The sequence below is a fragment of the Ixodes scapularis genome, unplaced genomic scaffold (assembly GCF_016920785.2).
Source record: "Ixodes scapularis isolate PalLabHiFi unplaced genomic scaffold, ASM1692078v2 PGA_scaffold6__148_contigs__length_123643588, whole genome shotgun sequence".
NCBI lineage: Eukaryota > Metazoa > Arthropoda > Arachnida > Ixodida > Ixodidae > Ixodes > Ixodes scapularis.
In genome coordinates this window covers 39897725-39914275 of record NW_024609881.1, presented here as the reverse complement: position 1 = coordinate 39914275, position 16551 = coordinate 39897725, and positions in this window count along the sequence as shown.

Genomic DNA, 16551 nt, shown 5'->3' with positions numbered 1-16551 from the left:
AATGTAAAGGCGCGAGCTCGATGTGCATACTTATTGGTCGTTACAGCTTGTTAATTCGTACACACGCAAGATCCCCGAGCTTCGCAGCGTCGAGATTCCCAGCACTGGCTCGTCCACATACCTCGAAACGCTAACAGAAAGACTCAAGTACATGAATACAACAAGCATGCGTTAAGACAAGTTATACGTCTCGGGCTTGTGCTAAAGCTTCGAGGTCTGTTCATTTAGGTTAGCTTAGAGACAAAAAAATGACGCTCGCGGGACCAGAAAATATGAGATAACGGCCGTTTATAGTCCGCGCTTTGTGTATATTTTCTTGTCGACGTGTCGATCGAAATCGAAACCATGCCACTCTCCTCCCTGCCAACTAGTTCCCAGAGTGCAACGCGCACCGTGTTGCATGCAGGGATTTACAGAAGTAGTGTATTCTGTTGGATACGTGGAGCGTTCTAGCATCACAAGGGTTTCGAGAGAGCGGCCCCTCTTGGCGCAATGTAAATTTCACGCAAAATCTTGCAGGGAAGCTGAATTTGTGTAGGTCATGCGACGTCAGTTTTCCCGATAAACCTAGCGAGGAAATTGAATTGACGTTGAAGTCACGTGACGTCAATTTTGCCATTAAATATAGCGGGAAACCGAATTTGTGTAGACGTCACGTGACACAAAGTCGTGACGTTACTTTCCCGCTCAATTTAGCGGGGAAACTGCATTTGTGTTGAGGTCACACAAGGTCGATTTTCCCGGTAAATCTAGCAGGGAAACTTAATACTGCTTCACTTAATCTGGCTAAACGAAGTCAGCAACAACAAGCCACGTGACATGAAGTCATGTGACATTATTTTCCACAATTAATTTAACGTGGAAATTGAATTGGTGTTTAGGTCACGTGATGTGAATTTTTCCGCTAAAGTTTGCGGGGTAAACGATTTTGTGTTGAGGTCACGTGAAACCGTATGTCGTGATGTCAATTTTCCAGCTGAATTCAGCAGGAAAACTGAAATTATTTAGATCACGATACGTCGATTCTCCCGCTAAAACTAGAGGGGACACTGAATTTGCGTATAGGTGAGAGGACATTGATGTCGCCTAACGTCAATTAATCCGCTAAGTTAAGCGGAAAACAAGATTTGTGTGTAGGCGACGTAACACGCCGTCATGTTTCATAATTTTCCCCGCTAAATTTAGCGGGAAATCTTTATTAGTGTGGTCACGTAAAGTCAATTTCTTACTAAATTTAGCGGGGAAACTATATTTCTGCGGAGGCCACGTGGCAAGCAGTCGTGACGTCATTTTTCTTCTAAATTTAGCGGAGAAACTGAATTGGTGTTGAGGACAAGTTACGTCAATTTTCCTGTTAAAGCTAGCGAGGAATCTTTCTCCGGCTTTACTTAATCTGGCTTTACGAAATCCGAACAACTAGTCAAGCATCCTTTCACGTTAAAGCGATCTCCTTTCCGGACGCTTTTCATATGGGCGAATCGAAAAGAAGTCACACGGGCTGATCGAGGTCCGGTGTATACGAAGGGGGGCGGGGGGGGGGGGGGGGGGGGGGACGGTGGCATGCACTTTTTCAAAAGCATTGTTGAACTGACAGGGCAGTGTGTGGCGGGGCATTGTCGTGATAGACCTACCCACTTCCTCCTTCCCCTCAAATCAATGCATTTCTGCGTCGCCGAGAGCCCCAATAATCATTATCACAAAAGCAACCCGGACAAAAGCTTCACTTCACTATCAGACAAAGAAACCGAGGTATCGCTAACGCAGTCACGTCCCTTCTTTATACGAAACGCTTCAATCAGTTCTCTGGCTGTGCTATCCTTGCTTCTACCCAAGATCCATATCTCTTGAAAGAGCGCCTCACACTTAGAGTCCGCAAAGTTTGTTGGCAAATGTGCATTGCCTTTATTTCTGATTGACAATTCATTGGTAACACAGAGGTTCGGGCCAGTGAGCGCATGAGAAGAGGAGAAAGTGTAAATATACCCGAGAGTTGTAAGTCAGCACTACGTAAGTGTCTTCTTCTTTTGTGTGCATGTCGACTCGAGTGACTGTTTCCCGGGTGCGCTATTCCTCCTGTACATGACAATTGATGTTCCCGTGCGAGGTCATTAACACAGCGTCCAGTTTGACCTAGGGTGCCTTCATGTGCGCTTTGCTTGGGGTGATGACATCTGGCCATTTTGTTTCGAACGCTTATTTTTATTTTTTGTTCTGAAGCGCGTGTCTTTGCACGCGCTCGTGGCCCTGACTGTGCTACGGCAACATTTTGTTTCCTGCGATTTCTTTGTATTTTCCCTGTGAGCGCGTGCTGTCGGCATCGGGTACTACAAACGATGGCATCACCCTAAACAGAAGGACATTGAGGCACACTAGTTTGACCAATATATACTTTCCTACACGAAAGCGCAATCTCGTATACCGCCGCTGTGGCCCAATCCACAAACGATCGGGCGTGCTTTTTGTTGCAGCCATTCGTCTGCTCTCTTCCCAAGGAAATCCTCGGACAAAGGCCCGAAGCTTGCGTGGTGCAGAGAACACGAAAGGTACATGGTACCTATTCGCTACCTTCTTGAGGTTGTGGGACAGTTTATGTATATATGTCACCACTTCTGGTCTACACATTCATTGTGGTGGCTCTGGCCGCGCCCTCTGGTTTACTTTGGTCTTCTGGAGCAACGTCTCAGCAACAGCCGTAATGACCGAGCAGGGGAATCCTGCAGATTTCAGCCTGGGTACCTGAGCAATAAAGCTTCTCTGCGTTGAGTGTGGGCCCGACTTCCTGAGGGCGGACCCTTAGCAGAGAAAGGCCATGGCTCGCTTAACAATTTTTGAGTGAGCCGAGTCATACGGCATCAGCCCCTTTTGCACTCGAGGGTTATAACACCAGCCTAAACGATTACTTTTTGCAGGTGAGACAAACGCTGCCTTTGTTTCCACTGCACTGATCGAACGCGTACAAACTGGGAACGCCGGTGTTTCGCGATCCGGTTCGAACTCGTCCGACGAGTGCAGAGAAGACAAAGGCTTTAGGGTCTACCCCCTAATCCTTCCAACCAGAGCTCTATGCTCTGACGTCCCTCTCGACTCCTCCTCTCCCTGACATCCTGCCAGCATAGCTTTGAAGACACTGAGATTGCGGCAACGAATTGAAACGCCGAAGAACTAAGCACGAATCGTGGACACAAAAAATCGCGTGGGCAGCGTGGCAGCACAACTGCTACCATGCTTAAACAACGTACTCTTGCACTGCAGATTCTTGACTGCACTATATTCAACGGGCTACCTGTCCACGGACGCCCCAAGCTCCCTTCAAACGCCGACGTGCGCGGTCATGCTGATTATCTCGCTACATCGAGAGGGAACTTTCCCCCAAGCATGACGTCGACTCTTTGGAATTCGGACCGCATTCAGTGGCAGCAACCTTCAACGGTGACGTCACATACTCAACCTGAGACGCCGGCTATAAAAGAAACCCCGACAGACTGGATCTTCAGTGGGCAGCGTGGCAGCACAACCATAGAGAAATATAGTACTACGTAAAGAGTGGCCACTCAAGCCGTTTCGCGGCCCAGGAGTTAGGGACTCTACTGGCCGTTAGTGGGCGCAACAGTGCCACTTATTCTGAACATTTCTCGGATATATAATATTAATAAGTAACTTCGTTGTATAGAGTAAACTTTTAAAATTATTACGAACTTCGGAAACTTTCAAAAACGGCTTCAACGACTGTGGCTATGGCTGCGGCGCGACGGTTGGCTTCGTAGTCGTGGTCGTGGACTCGACGGAGGGCGGTTACTTCGGCTGCTTGGTCTGTGTCTCTTGCCTCGTTGTGTGAGTTGAGTTGGTTGCGCAGCTTGTTGGGTCTCGTGCGGGTTCCTAGTCATTCTTCCATTGCGGTCATGGTATACGTAAGAAGTATTGTGACTGTAATTTCTTTGTTCGCGGATATTTGCACTTGGTCACTGAATTAAGAAGCCGCTGGGGCGGTCATATATGTGCAAGCGTCTTTCAGCACATGGTCATATGTGCAAGCGCCTTTTATGCAACTTGGACGGTAATTTTTTTAAATGCCCTCCATCATATTGGGTTTGTCGCTGTAAGTCTCGCTGTAATAGAACTTTTTTCCAGTGTACAGTCGGGGACAAAAGTCTCCAGGACACGCGAGCTGCGACTGAAACGCATTGCTCTGCCATCTGCCGGTGGGTCGCCTGGTTTCGAGACCACAGAAAAGAGCATGCGCGTCCTACTATGCCTGCCAACATGTGCGCTTTCCCGCTCTTCTGCGGCGCGGCGCCTAACTCGGAATCGGGCGCGTGGTAGCGCCTCGGAGATAGCGCTTACTGACATGGCACATATCAAGCAAGAAGTCACGGCATCTCAACTGAGCGATAAGCTCAACTGGTTATAAAGCAAGGTGCGCTGACACGACGAAATCCGGCGAAATGTCCCAGGCGGTATCTCGAGTTTCGGAATGTGTAGCAGACGCTCGTCAGCCGCCAGCGCTATCTCGGAGGCGGTACCACGCGCCCGATTCGGAGTTAGTCACTGTGCCGCAGAAGAGCGGGAAAACAGACATGTTTGCAGGCAGAGTAGGACGCGCATGCGCTTTTGTGTGATCTCGAAACCAGGCGACCCGCCGGCAGATGGCAGAGCGACGCGTTTCATCCGCAGCTCGCACGTCCTGGAGACTTTTGTCCCCGACTGTACATCTTTCTTTTCTTCATTTTCACTTCCACCTTGTCGTTCTCTGGATGCTCTATTAAATTTGACATTTGTAAGTAAGCGCTCTGTCCTGTCCCCTCCTTCCCTTCTTAGTCCTTTGTGTTTTTTAAAACCACCCTCTAGATGTTCTGCCAACTAGCCCCCCAATTAATTCTGGGACAACCGTTGACGCGTTATTAATACATTTTGCATCTGTATTCTTATTTTTGTAATATATGAATAACATTCATCACTTCTTGTTTTCAGAGTTGATATTTGTTTTGCTTGTCATAGTTACAAAAATAAATACTTTTGTGTGTCAAACCCTGGTGTCCTCTCATGTCGTCCCTTCAAGAGAGTTAGCACAAACGTTAAATTAACCTTTTCGATCTGCGGTCAGTTTGAATTATATGTAGCGTTGGATGACTTTTATTCTGGAGTAAAATTAAGGTATGCTTATAAAAAGTTCTGTAACTAAACTTAAAAAAAGTTTAGTTAGAATAACACTGACTCATTCAACTAGCGGGCGCATGCTACTGCCCGATACAAAAATGCCGTCAGAACTCGCCTTGAATCCATTGATTCATCTGGCCAGCGGTTACTGTGTGTATCAATCCATTCAACACTCTACTAGGGACTATACTGGCCGCTGGGAACGCTCGCTGACGCTGAATTGGGCCGCTGGGGCCTATGGAAGTGTCCGCTCTTTACGTAGTACTATATTCCTCTATGGCACAACTGCTACCATGCTTAAACAACATACTTTTGCACTGCAATTTTGTCCTTGTTACAAATTCCCCTGTTTTCGTAGTAGCAACTGTTTTATCGAGCTTCTGCCCTGCCCACGAAGAGTCCGTCTTTGTTTATTTGAATACCTGCAGGTATTTGCGCAACTGATTCTGTTTTGCGGTGATGTCGAACCAAACCCTGGCCCGACAGATCGCGAAATTGTGTTACAACTGTCAGAAAGCCAAACAGAAATCAAAACCATGCCAAGTGTTAGTACAAGACAGACTTGATAAATTCAACGATCGTCTGGATACTCTCGATACAAGCCTCAATGTTTAAATGAAAGAAGTTAACGACCATTTGTGTTCGGTAGATGCAAACGTAAGTATGCAGAAGATCAAGTAAAGTTCTTGCTGAAGAAAGTTGACGATCTCGAGACTAGAGGCCGGAGAAACAAGTTGTCATTCACGGCGTGAAGGAACTAGCCGCAGAAACCTCAGATAATTTAACCAACCTCACCACAAACGAAATATTCAAAACCCTCCTAGGTACGACTGTGACTGGAATATAGCGCTCTCCTAGAATAGGCCGATTTTCGGAAGGAAAAATACGGCCTGTCATTTTCAGATTTCTTGATTATCGTGAAAGAAATGTGGTTTTGAACAACTGCGCGAAGCTGAAAGGCTCACATCTGTACATTACAGAAGATTTCTCGCTTAAAGTTCGCGAGGCCAGGCAAAAACTGCTGAATAATGCTGCTAATCAGCGTCACCGAAATCAAAAAAGTAAAGCTTCGTTACGATAAGATGATTATTGACGGCACGACTTACATTTGGGACGAACAAACGGGCTAACGACTCGACATCAAAGAAATTAGGAACCAGTGACCAAAAGGATTGGACGTCAGTGGGTTTAGGTTGCTTAAGGTAAATTGCCGTAGTGTGGTCAAAAAATCTCTTGAACTCGAACATATTATCGCTGTCAACTCGCCGGACGTTGTTTGCTTAACTGAAACTTGGCTTAACAATAACATTTTTTATTGTGAATTTGTTCCTAAAGATTTCATTGTAATTAGAATAGAACGAGATACTAGAGGAGGTGGGGTGGCCAGACTGTACAGGAAAGCATTACCAAAAGTAAAATTAGATGGTATCTCCGGTGTCGAGGGCGTATTGTGTAATGCGACGATAAATGGTACAACGTATGTCCTTAGAGTTGTGTATAGGCCTCTGAAATCGCCCATTTATGTTCTGGTAACTTCTCAAACTACCAGCCGGAATACACCGAGGCTTCGCGGAGCCGCTGTGGAGGAATCTCTCTGGTTACCTGGACGGGCGTCGCTCTGAACGGGAGACCAGTAGGGTAAGCCTCTCACCAAGGATGTGGCTCCCCTGTCGGGGCCGTCCAAGAGCCGTTCCAGGGAAATAAATAAAATGCGCGACCCCTAGTGAAAAAACTCATTTGTTTGAGAAATTTCTCGTGTCCAATAAACACATATCAATCTAAAAGATATATAAGAACATATAAAAACTAAATAAGAACTTCATAAGTACAATATAAGAATTATATAAGATATATAGGAACCATAAAAGAAATTTATAAGAAACTTTTTACAAGTTTTTTTATATGGTGTTTGGAGGTTCTTATATATCTTATATAGTTCTGATATAGTTCTTGTATAGTTCTTATGTGGTTCTTATATCTTCTTAAATATCTTGTATGATTCCTATGTGTTCATGGGACACAAAAATTACTCATACAAAGGAGAATATTCAGTAGGGAAGGGAGAGGAAAGAAGCAGAAACGACACAGCGCGTGCACACAAGGACTACGCGGCACACGAAGAGCACAAAGTGCGATAACCGACACCCTCCGCTGGCCATCAACAATGATGCTTAGCCGCGCCTTCTCAGTCATTTGTACGCGGAGACCCAGCCCAACACAACTCGCCGGCGCACTCAACCGGGTCCGCCTCACCGCCGAGTGGACCCGACGGGCAAGCCAATCGACTCATGCCACCCAGGTTGTCCCACCCACATAGTAGTACTTCCTGAAGGAGTAAAAAAGTAAATGAAATTCACACACTAAACATTGTAAACTACTCTTTGTTTAAATCGAGTGTAAGAAGGGTCCACGTAAGGAGAAACACTATTCTTATATCCTTTTTACGCAATTCATGAATGTCGCTTGGCGTAAAAAGGTCGTGATGATGATTTACACTTACCCGCCCTTTTTACGCCTCACTTGTGTGTGGGCGAATTTCGCTCCCTTCATTCACAAGGTGTGAAAGGGGCGTGAGTGTGGTGCAGTTGAATACAACGATGATTTCATAACCGCTTACGTTTAATGAGGAGTAAAACGGTCGATGATGCGGGGCGGTACAAACACCGAATATGGCTGATTGACACACAATGTAGCGTATTTTTAGGGAGTGCTAGAGAATAGTTTTTGCAACTCCAACCAAACTTTCCGTCCGACACGGGCCGAAAATTGCATGTCCCGCGTGCATCATTTTTACCAGTTCAACTTTCATATTAAAAATCGTCTCCGCTCGAAGACGATAAATGCAGACGTACAAAAATACAACGCAGGCAGCACGCAGTATTGTGTCAATATTGACCTTAAATCTAAAGATAGTGCCGATACCATTTCGATGTAACCGATGTCAGTGAAGAATCGGATGGGTCGCCACGACGCCATCCCGACATACCGTACTCGACGCCGTTTTCTGTATGGTGACCGGAGTGTCCTTTCTCAATTGGCTATGCCGACGACATATTTACATTCCTTGACCGCGTCCATTCCGACGTTGAAAAAGTGAGAAGAAAAATATTAAGCAAAATATAATCTGCTTACTTTTAGCACAATGAAGGCCTCCTGCGTTGAAGTTTTTAATCAACTGTGGAGTCTTCATTTTTGGTAGTACCAGCTTACCTGACTTGGCCTCGCACTACTCTACCCTGTTTCACATTTTGATGTACCGTATTGAAGGCTACAAGCGCGAGCTCCTTGCTCTGGGGCACACCTAGGCGGCACAAGCCCTCGTGCACCAAGGGCAGCTGCCAACGCTATGAGCTCGCGCTTGTAGCCTTTGCTGCGGTACAACATAAGGTGAAACGGAGTATAGTAGCAGCTTCATTAAGATTTTATTTTTTTGCGTAGTTCTGTACAAACAATGCCGCAAGACAACCTAAAGGCAAGATTCACGCCACCCCTGCTAGGATATGCGAGTCTTAACTCTGTATGGTGACGTCAAAATACGAAGCGTCCCGAAGCTGTTTTTCCCCGTTTTTTTTTTTTGAAACACATGAAACGGCGTCTCTTGTCTCATGCCCTCAGCTTCAGTGCGTTTGACTGCTCTGCGTCGAGAAACGAAAGCCAGTCACCGGCACATCGGTGCTTCGTAAGAAGCGTGGAATCCAAGGAATTGTTTGGCACGCGACACAAGAAGCACGCATGTCCTTGTTTTTCGCAGTCGCAACGGAGTCGAACACACTCAAACGGTCGCAAACGTAACTGTGCGGGGCCTTTAGCTTTGATCCGTGCTTCGACGGCGTGAATCTTTTTTATGAATTTTTATTTTGAGCTCACGTCCTGCACCAAAGCGGGCACGCGTCTACATGTGTGGAAGATTGAGACTCTCAGTTTCGTAATAGCAAAAACATGTCCTGACGAGTCCTTTTTCGCGGCGCTCACTGGACATTGCAGGAGGAAATACACCAACTCAAGTTCATAAACAAACCGGAGCGCCCCTAACGGACGCCACTGGTGCCGTCCATGTGAGATGGGGTGTGGGCAAGAAGCTCGGCGTCGCCCATAAACGAACCGTTGAAATGCAATTCTGACGGCGTCGGTATGAGTCCCCGTACTCTTTTTCCCGTTTGAATTATTGATTCTACGTTTTCCTGGCAATGTCTACTACTTGCGTGGCCTCAGAGAAATTACCGAGGCTCGTTACACGGCAAAACGTTGCGTGAATTGTGTGACATGCGGTGATTCCTTCCCCGTGGACGCCACAGAATGCACGCTAAAGCCTGATTCGGATAATGAGATTCCGCTCGCAATTTTCAGTGGCGACGTCACTAGAATTGCCAAAACTTGAGCCGTAATTAAGTTCGTTGACATCGATACTGAAAATCGCAAGCAAGGTCGGTAGCAAGTCGATGCTGTCCACTGGCAACAATAAACGACTTCGCATTGTATCTACTCTTTACACCGAGTCTGCTAACATCAGCAAACTTTCAAACGTAAAAGTCGTTTGGGGCCTGGACCTATTTCTTATTGCAATTACCGGAACCACGTTTTGTCGACGGACCGGTGTCATCTAAAACAGCAGACGACAAGCAGAAAAGTTTGAAAGAGCAGCGGAAAGTTCGGACGACCAGGTGGCCGTTGGAACCAGAATGCGCACAGAAAGTAGTCCGAGGGAGGTCCGTACAACTTGATGGTTTCCCCACGTTGATGTAGTTGCAAAACAAATACATCTGATTACCAGACGTATTTGCAAATTCAACCCAAAGTGCTTCCTGCCGACGGCGCATGGTTTTGCCTTTTCATGGCACATATCCACGTTCTCGGACTAACCGAGCACATGAAAACTGACCTTCAAACTTTTCTCAATTATTTTGTTACAGTTCCAGTCGCGGCGTTTCGACGATAATGTAGGGGTTTGTCATTTTTTTTTTCAAAAGAACGCAATAATGCACGTCTTGCATGGTGACTTCCGCCCGCAGCCCTAGACCGGAAGTGCGCTCGACGCGCCACCACAGCGCCGGTGTTGAGTTCCTGTATACAGAACAGCTGATGGCGATATGGTGCATTGTCCATCTCTCTTTCACTTCGTCTGCTGTTATGGTTCCCCAAATTTTTTTGTGCCTTCATGTGGCTGTGAGCGAGCTAAAAGGACGCTTCTAGCAAATTAGAGGGGTGGAGCGAAACACGTGACCGCTCTTTGTCAGACAAGCACGCTTTGAACCAAAAGTTACTACGTGGCTCACTCTGACGCGCTAATGGGCTCACTGGGTTATTCTTCGCCGTTTGCCAAGTTATGGTAATATGAAGGGGCCATTGTGAGTGCGGTTTTCGAAAAACGCTCTTTAATGTTCTGCTTTTCGTGTGTTGCAGTCCCGGACGTGGTTTTTCGTCGTGAACGCCTCATATACAACCATGCCGACTTTTAGGTAATGCTTGTTTCCTTCATCGGAGTTTATATAACGACCTACAAAAAGTTTTAATGGTCCGTCAAACTTTCTTCATGGCCCATCAGACCTTTTTGATGGCCCACCACACTTGTTGATGCACCAGGACACGTTCTTGGCGGTCCATCACACCTTCTTGGTGATCCGACAGATATTATCTGATGGCCAAACAGACCCTCTTGATGGGCCATCAGCCTTCTTTGATGGTCTGAAAGGCTCACTTGATGGGTCTGATGGACAATCAAACATAATCTGATGGTAGCTGATGTACCATTAAAGGTGTCTGATCGTAGTCAGAGGCCGTGAAAACGTTTATTTTAGTGACTCACAAACAATTAGAACGTTTTGATGTTGTCCGGATGAGACCATAAGGATATCTAGACAGATCATTATAACGCAAAAACGCTGATGTAGCTTCTGATGACATATTTTGGCGGTGAAAAGAGCCTGACTATATTAGGGAGGTTACAGCTCTGGCCAAGAGAAGGCGCCAATGATTTCGCGTCTTTGAGCGTGCGTAAATTACATTCGGTGCGTAAAGCCGACAACGGCGTGGCTCGATAACAGGGTGTTCAATCCGCAACAATCCACCTCAACAATTGCCCTAGGATAGTCAATAGGTAACGAAGACACTTTGTTCTGAAATCAGTTATGGTTTTTCTAGCATATTTTTGCTTTGAATTTTTTTATTGTCCGTTGAGTAAAAAATGTCTTAAGCAGAATTGGATGTGAATTAGATATTTTTCACGATTAAATTGGCAAAGAATGTGCCAAAAAGCCTACTTTTATTGAAAGAAAATTCATTAATTGGGCGCACGTGTACTGTGAAATAAGTGTTTGCGAGGAAAAACATTTACAAATTCACAAATGCGGTAATACGTGGCTTACCATATTCTCGGGCCCACGAGGCTTAGTGTATTGCACGCTGGCGCACGACTCTGTCCTGTCCAGCTTTAACGATGGGGACAGAGCGCAGATAGCCACTCAACGGGCACCGATCAAGTTGCTGCGCGTCGTGCAGTCTTGAAAGTAGCGAGTGGATTGAGCCATTTCCTCCTCCGTTTTGTTTTTGCGATTTATTAATTTAACGTTCAATCATTGCGAAATAGAAATATTAACATGCCATCAACAAGATATAAACTTTACTTTCAGGTTCCTACGAGGATTTCGAAAGTTACCCCGACGATTCTGATTTGTCTTTTCGAAATAATATTCTTCACGGAATAAAGTTCGCAAATGACTCTAACGACAGAGACATGTGTAGCAATTACTAGTCGTGTCCGAAATTTCCACAACAGGAAGGCTGGACAAACTCCAAAACTAGGTATTTCAACATTATGTAGGTTACGCGTTCTACTCACGTTGCTTGCAATGGAGTACATGGCCGAAAGTCGTAAAAACGAGAAAGAACAGAGCGGTAGTCATTATTTTCGTCTTCACTCGTTATGGGCTGAACTTGTATGTGTACATTTTTTGTGAAGCTTTATATGCCTCTCCGTTTTGACATTTCGCATGACAAGTCAACGATCATTCTTCTGTCATCATGGATGACAGAAGAATTAAGAATGGATGAGCGCCAAGCGTCGTATGTCCTTCAGATAAGGCCAGCTGAACTAGAATAAACATAAATATATAGAAAAGACTACACACACCACTGTACTAACAACGGACTTTCTTCATGTGTATATTTCAGCTGGCCTTATCTGAAGTATAAAGCAACTAGCTCAGCTTAAGCCTGTCATATTTCTGACATGTTTCTGTGCTCCCACTGTTTACAATCTAGAGGACTATGCGGATGCTGAAGACATACGACGGCTTTCACCACTTGACGATTTGTACTGTAAACATTGTTTGTATTTAAAAGGTCATTTGTTCTGCTCGCTCACAACACTTCGGGCAGCCCTCATGAACATTTATAAATTATTTTTGGTATAAGTGGAGTCTATTTCGAATTAAAATGGGTTAAAATATTGTGTGGGCGTTCCCTCTACTCCTACCTTTTTCGCTTGTTCATTTAAGTTATGCCAGTGGAGCAGATAGGAAAATAAAAAAAACTCTTATAGTAAATTCTGCGTTTCTTGTGTCTTTCTGCAGGCTGCATTTGGTATGTGTAATGCTCAAACTAGTATTTAAATGATGAGGCCCCATTTGCAATCATACTTTATTTTTGACCGAAAGTACTTGCGGTTAGAAATTGGTCCAATACGTAATTCATGCAGGGTGGAACTAAAATCCCCAAATTGAAATCATGATCATCAGTATTTATTTATTTATATTTTATTTTTATTTGACAGACTGTAAGTCCTGGTTAGGACCTCGACAAGTGTGGCAACGAGTCACACTTGTAAAAGCCGCAGATAAAGAAACCCGGCAACGAATTGCAATGCGAGGAAACCCCAAAAACAATGCAAATCAAGAATATCCAATAGTTAGTTTGCTTCCAGCAGGAAAAAGAATAACTCAAGATCGGTGGAAGAGATGATATGTTCTGGCAACAAGATTCCAGTCGCGCACCGTACGAGGTAAAAAGGAATGCTTAAAACAATATTTTTTCAACGAAAGCTCTGGTAAGTGACGCGAATGTTTGTTACGAGTGACATAGGATTGACGAAGGGTTCTTCGTCCGACAAACCGTTCTTAGTCGGACAAAACGTTTTTGACGAAAAGTTATTACGTGGCTCACTCTGACACGCTGATGGGCTCACTCGGGTCATTCTTCGCCGTTTGAAAAGTTATGGTAATATGTAGGGGCCAACGTGGGTCCGGTTTGCGAAAAGCACTTTAGTATTCTGCATTTCGTGCATTGCAGTCGCGGCCGTGGTGTTTCGTCGTGAACGTCCCGAATAAATCCACGCCAACTTTTAGGTAATGGTCATTTTCTTCATCGGAGTCTATCCCGATCGAAACGACCATCAGCAACTTGTGGTGGTCCGTCAAACTTTCTCGATAGCCCATCAGACCTTTTTGGTGGCCCATCAAACTTTTTGATGAACCAGCACACGTTCTTGGCTGCCCATCACACCTTCTTGACAAACAATCACGCCTACTTTATGATCCAACAGACCTTATCTTATGGCCAAACAGACCCTCTTGATGGGCCATCAGCCTTGTTTGATGGCTTGATAAACATACTTGATGGTATTTGATGGACAATCACATATTATCTGATGGTGGCTGATAAACCATTAAAGGCCTCTGTCTGTAGTCAGAGGCCGTCAAAACGTTTCTTCTGGTGACTGACAAACAATCGGAACGTTTTGATGTTGCCCGGATGACACCATTAGGATATCTAGATAGATCATTAAACTCAAAAGGCTGATGTTGCTTCTCATGACATATTTCGGTGGTGAAAAGAACATGACTATATGGAAGTTACAGCTGTGGCCGAGAGACGGCGCCAACTATACCACGTTGTTGCGCACTAGTGAATTGTATTCAGTGTGTGAAGCTGACGGCGGCGTGGCTAGATAAATGCGTGTTCATTCCGTAATAATCCGAATGAACAATTACCCTAGGATAGACAAAAAGTAACGAAGACACCTTCTTATAAACTCAGTTATGTTTTTTATACCATAGTTTTGCTTTAAGTTTTTTTCTCACCCGTTTGGGGAACAATTTGTTGATCCGTTTCTTAAATGAATTAGATACGTTTCAGGATCTAATTCGCAGACAATGTGCCAAAAAACCTACTTTGCTTGATAGAAAATTCATTAACTAGGCGTACATGTATAGTGAACTAAATGTTTGCGAGGAAAAAACGTTTACAAAGCCGCGAATGCAGTAATACGTGGCTTACCGCATTCTCGGGCCGACGAGGCTTAGTGCATTGCATGCTGTTGCACGACGCCATCACGCAAAGCATGGACGACGGGGACAGAGGGCAGTTAGCCACTCAACGGACACCGATCAAGTTGCTGCGGGTCGTGGAGTCTCGAAAGTAGCAGCTGTATTAAGCCATTTCCTCTTCCGTTTTGTTTTTGCGAGTTCAATCATTCCTAAATAGAACTTTCAACAACATGACATTAACAAAATATAAACTTTGCTTTCAGGTTCCAACGAGGATTAAGAAAGGTACCCTAACGATTCTCATGTTGCTTTTCGAAATAATATTGGGCACAGAATAAAGTTCGCAATTGACTGTAATGACGGAGACATGTGTAGCAACAACTAGCCGTGTCCGAAGTTTCCACAATAGGAAAGCTGGAGACAAATTGCGAAACTAGGCATTTCAACATTATGTACTTCACACGTTGTACTCTCGTTGCTTGCAATGAAGTACATGGCCGAAAGTCGTAAAGACAAGAAAGAACAGAGCGGTACACATTATTTACCTCTTGACTCGTTATGGGCTGAACTTGTATGTGTACATTTTTTGTGAAGATTTGTTTGCCTCTTCTTTTTGACATTTCGCATGACGAGTCCAGCATCATTCTTCTGTCATCATGGATGACAGAAGAATTAATAATGGTTGAGCGCCAGACGTCATATGTCTTTCACATAAGGGAAGCTGAACTAGAATAAACATCATACTTACCACTGTATTTACAATGAACTTTTTTAATGTGTATATTTATTCCAGTTCAGCTGACCTTATCTGAAGTATAAAGCAACTAGCTCAGCTTAAGTCTGTCATACGTCTGACATGTTTTCGTGCTCACACTGTTTCCAATCCACAGGACAATGCGAATGCAGAAGACATACGCCGCCTTTCACCGCTTGACGATTTGCACCGTAAACAATGTTTGTATTTAAAATGTCATTTGCTCTGCTCGCTCACAACACTTCGCGCAGATCTCGTGGACATTTAGAAATTATTTTTGGTTTAATTCGAGTCAATTTAATAATTTAAACGGGTCGAAATATTCTGAGGTTGTTCCCTCTACTCCTCTCTTTTTCGCTTCTTACTTAAGTTATGCCAATGGAGCATATAGGAGAATAAAAAAAAACGTTTACAGTGAATTCTACATTTCTTGGGTCTTTATGCACGCTGTATTCGGTATGTATAATGTTCAAATTAGTATTTAAATAACGAGGCCCCATTTGCAATCATACTTTAATTTTGACCAAAAGGACTTGACTGGAAATTTGTCCAACACGCAATTTATGCAGGGTGGAAATAAAAGCCCCAATAATTTAAATCATGATCATCAGTATTTCTTTATTCTTTATTTTAATTTTATTTTTGTTTGACATCCTGTCAGTCCAGGTTAGCACTTTGACAAGTGTGGCAACGAGTTACACTTGTAAAAACAGCAGGTAAATCAACCCAGCAACGAATCTCAATGCGAGGAACACCAAAAAACAATGCAAATCAAGATTATACAATAGATAGGTTGCGTCCAGCTGGAAAAAGAATAGCTAAAGATCGGCGGAAGAAACGACATGTTCTGGCAACAGCTTAGAGTCCCGCACAGTACAAGGAATAAAGGAATACTTGAAAAAACCTTTATTGAACTAAAACTCTTGTAAGTGAGGCGGATGCTTCTTACGAGCGATACAGGATTGATCAAGGGTTTGGTAACCTGATTGGTCAATGAGCAATGAACCAGAAAGTATCATGAAAAAAAGCTTCAAGCGATTATGTTCCCGTCTCGACTGAAGCAACGAGAGATTACAGAGTGAATAAAGCTCTGTCGCCGAATCTAATCTGCGATATATAGAATAAACAAAAGTCACGTACACTTTCTATATCAAGGATTAGGCTTTTCATGTGCGGGCCCCATACTTCAGGCGTGTATTCAAGCAGGGTACGAACCAGAATTTTGTAAGCGGGCAGTCGAGTCTATGTAAATGCTGGTTTCAAGGACCGTCGTAGAAATGCTAGTCGCGTATTAGCTTTTTTTAAGAATGTTAATCCTATGCATGTTCTATCGAAGATCGCTCGATAACGTAACACCGAGGTAGTTATAATAATCTACTTTTT